At 41.4% G+C, this 4,394-nt stretch overlaps 1 long non-coding RNA gene across 2 annotated transcripts in view; it reads right to left on the bottom strand.

The window, feature by feature from the left end:
* Positions 1 to 1,098, bottom strand: part of LOC106820937 — a 12,803-nt gene extending 11,705 nt beyond the window's left edge. Inside the window, exon 1 of one of the 2 annotated variants that reach the window (XR_001395671.1) lies at positions 1,022 to 1,098. This is a non-coding gene — a long non-coding RNA (uncharacterized LOC106820937). Of the gene's footprint in view, positions 1 to 269; positions 999 to 1,021 lie in introns of those variants that run through there. The other variant, XR_001395670.1, reaches the window with a different exon arrangement.
* Positions 1,099 to 4,394: the final 3,296 nt, after the last annotated feature.

Here is a 4,394-nt window from a genome sequence, read left to right as displayed (position 1 = left end):
ATATATATATATATATATATAACTATATCAGAGGTTAATAAAAACAAATGTTTGTCATTATTAACTCCTTATATATATATATCTTTATATATTTTTCTATTGCTATATATACATATATATATATAGAAGGAGAGAGAGAGAGAAATTCATAGAGCGCATTATTACATGGAGGTAATGGGCCCATAACGAAACTGAGTTTCGCTGTTCCACGTGTTTACTAATGTCAGTGCTCGCCTTATTACAAATACAACAACAAACCACATACTTACTTATTTCGGTTCGGCGATTTTCACTTCTATGTTCTCGCTAGTGCAGCCCGTAGTCACTGTGAGCGCTCGATGCGGATTGCTCTCACTCGACTCGTCAGAACTCAAAAATGCTGCCTATAGCTTCTATGGTAACGGTGTAAAATATCAAAACGATGCGCGATTCCTACGCTCGGTCCACGCTGTCCCTTACACCCGCCGGCGAAAATTCCTCAATTGCTTTTGCCGCTCCACTATCGCCGATGCCCACTTTTAAAGAGCTAGTCAAATATAATGTTATGCGCAATTCCAAATATAAGCGCCGCCTCTGCTAGATTCGACTACGCAGATGCGCGGCGGAAAATGTCAGGTGTAATCCATTCGAGATTTGGTCTGGGTGCAAACCGATTCGCTCCTCGTTCGACGCGGTGTGCCGGCTTTGCTTTTTTTAACTTCATGACGCACGCAGGCGAAAAGAATTTCATAAACTAAGTTACGATATGTAAAGGTCGCTTCCAGCCAAATTCCTTCGTTGTGAAATATGCCAATAGAAAGTTTCGGCAAAACGCCCGTCGCACACTGAGATATCCGGCCACCCCTCGCGCGAAATGAACCGGTTCAGCAGTTAGGCTGCGTGGTACGTCACGCAAGTATCAAATCGATGACGTTGGGGCGGCTAATGAGCTGTGTGACAGCACATGTGGACTACACTAGAGGTGCGATAACCTAGGCAACTCACGATGGCTACACAGGAAAGGCAGGAAGCAACGACATACCCAAAGACACGCAGAATATTAAGCGGTATCGAAAGACCTCTAACGTCGATGTTGGTATGCGGTCGAGAAAATGTCACCTGCAATGTACAATCGTATCTTATTACGCAGTAAATCCCTTAAACACCGAGCGCTCGATATATATAATAGAGTGTTTACATTATTTATTTTGTCAATGCCTATATTTTCGCATTATATGGTCACGAAAATTATTTATTACATTTTTTAAATACATTTATTATCCACAACCTTTAAAATAGCGCGTTTGTGTTTTAACACACAATCTGAAGAATTCCAAGATCACTATAGTCTAGATTACAAAGATTACCAAAATCAAGATACTAGTAACAGATAAATAAATGGAAATAAATGTTGTCGGTGCGTACAACCATTTATGATTGCAGGCCTATACCTTAATATAATCGGCCATTGTTTACAGCAACGGCGTATATATTTTGAGTCTACAAGATCCCATTTACGATATGTGATATTGTTTTCTCGCTCGTTGAGATCTGAACAGTTTCCTAAAATGGCAGGCCTATTGATCTGCTAACATACCTACACCATTGCGGCGAGAGAGTTTTGGTCGTTCATAAACACTGCCAATTATCAAATAAACGCTAAGATTACGTCTAAATATTCTATCCATCAGCATTGCCATGTTCTAACGCAGACCTAGTATCAATCAAATTCATTGGCGATATGGCATCTAGTCCTTATAATAACTGAGTAAATAACCCGCGTTATTTCCGTCTTATACTCATCCTAACGCACTTACCACATTTACCTACACCATACACTCCCATACACACAACCAGAGCGCAGTCATATACACGTACAGACATGTAGTCACGCACAAAGACGTACATACTCGTATGCACGTACACACACACACACACACACACACACACACACACACACACACACACACACACACACACACACACACACACACACACACACACACACACACACACACACTATTTCGCTCTCGCTCTTTTCGTCCTCTCTTTTACACACACACACAGACACTCACTCACACACGCACGCACGCACGCACGCACGCACGCACACACACAGGCCATAGTGGCGCTAGTATCCCGATTCGCGCATAGATCCTTACTTAGCACGGGACTCCTTAGAAACATCTTGAAAAATCTTCAGCATGTTTTTTATTCGTATATCTTTTGATAGCCGGCGTCTGGATCAGTGTTTTTTGCAAATCCTTTCCACTCAATAAACACGTATTAAACACGTCCAGGTGTGGCCATGTACAAATGATGTTCACTCGAGAGCCTTGAATTTCTGTATCACTGGTTTTTTTTCAGTCGCATTTCGAATAGAGGATTAATGGACGCTAGACATTTTGTTTGAGACTTTTTTCTTCGTTAAATTTAGAAGGCGCGCTGCTTCACATTTTCACGGGAGGGGCTGAAGAACAGGCGTAATTCTAAACGTTAAAATACAGATTTCCGTCTTCTCTATCACGTGGCACTCATGGCCACGCTATGCCCGAGCCAGACCCGCCTTCGTCAATTACTTTCGACTCCATTCTCATTTTCTACCTCTCAAATTTCTCTACTATTATTCTCTACCTTTCTTCTTACTTATTCACCCACTCGCTCACCCATTCACTCATGCACTCACCTCACTCACTCACTCACTTCACTCACGTCACTCACTCATCACTCACTCACTCACTCACTCACTCATCAGTCACTCACTCACTCACTCACTCACTCACTCACTCACTCGCTCGCTCGCTAAGCGTCACTCACTCACTCACTCACTCACTCACTCACTCACTCACTCACGCACTCACTCACTCACTCACTCACTCACTCACTTCACTCACTCACTCACTCACGTCACTCACTCAACTCACTCACTGCCGCTCACTCACTCACTCACTCACTCACTCACTCATCACTCACTCACTCACTCACTCACTCACTCACTCACTCACTCACTCACTCACTCACTCACTCACTCACTCACTCACTCACTCACTCACTCACTCACTCACTCACTCTCTCTCTCTCTCTCTCTCTCACGCGCGCACTCGCACACTCACTCATTTGCCTGCTCGCTTTCGCTTAATCTCGCTAGAGGGCTTATCTAATCTTAATATTTAAATAACAATTTATGAATGTTTAACGGTGCTGCTGATTTAACGTGATAACGGATATAATGGCAACACGCTGGAAAAATATGCATCAAATACGTTTATGCGCTTTTACATTCGCGATTGATTAAATAACGCCGGTCACGTGTTCCTGGGGAAGGCCTATATATAGTGGACCTTGCATAATTATATAGGAAGCCTTGCATTTCTGACTTTTAGATAAATGGACAAGAGAATAGCTTTTAAACCTACGTACAATTACCTTATAGATATATTGATATTCTTCTTCTTGAATATATTCAGGTATTTTTCGTAATACATCTGCACGCATTTCTCAGGCAGTGCATATGAATTATGCATCTGGTTTGCAACCAGTATTGGAATTTTCAGAGTACAGTGCTTATCGCAATATTTTACAGTGCACAGAGTTACATCGTCAAAAATAGGCGACAATGAAAAGAAGTTTTATATTGTGATGAGATGACATTTTTGGTTACGTTGAAAGGCGCTATTAAACTCATTATCCCTCAATCGTTTTAAAGGTTTTAATAACTTACCGATAGGCATTGGTGTAAGTCTGTCTACAGTACCTTTACGACACTTCAAAATAATCGTTCGATGCTATTAGGGGCCAAAATTGCAACGATTACACATTTTGTCATATTTTAACTTCGCCACTTTGGTCTCTAAAGACACGATGTTTCTAGTGATAGCGACCGATGAGCGAGAGAATTTGTGCAAGCATTCTTAACGCAACCTGTTTTCTAGAACATTCTCGTCACCGGAACCAATATTTTTACGGAAAATGTCCTAATATGGGTATAATCTATAGCATATTAGGAAGTGGGCGAGGGACATGACTGGGTAGATGCGAATCTGAACAGAAAGGTCCAGGGGAAGTATTGTCACATACGTATAGTGGTGAGAGTAGAAGAAATATGCGTGCATCGCAGTGCCGTGAAAGCGAAGGTGAGCAAGGATGGGAAGAAATCTTATGCGAGACCAAAACTGCAGTGCCTAATCAACCAGCAAATTTATTAAGCTATTTATCAAGCCCCATTAAATTTAAAATAAGTAATGTTTATTTAACTTTCAATTAGATGGATTGTGTAGAGTTCCATGTCCGCAGTGTTCGAAACTGAACAGTCACATTGGCCGAGTAAATTTCACGGCCGCTCAACTAATACAAATATATATATATATATATATATATATATATATATAGAGAGAGAGAGAGAGAGAGAGAGAGAG

The sequence above is a fragment of the Priapulus caudatus genome, unplaced genomic scaffold (assembly GCF_000485595.1).
Source record: "Priapulus caudatus unplaced genomic scaffold, Priapulus_caudatus-5.0.1 Scaffold53, whole genome shotgun sequence".
Classification (NCBI taxonomy): domain Eukaryota; kingdom Metazoa; phylum Priapulida; class Priapulimorpha; order Priapulimorphida; family Priapulidae; genus Priapulus; species Priapulus caudatus.
Note: the sequence above shows the minus strand (reverse complement) of the source record. Positions and strands in the feature narration are given on the sequence as shown.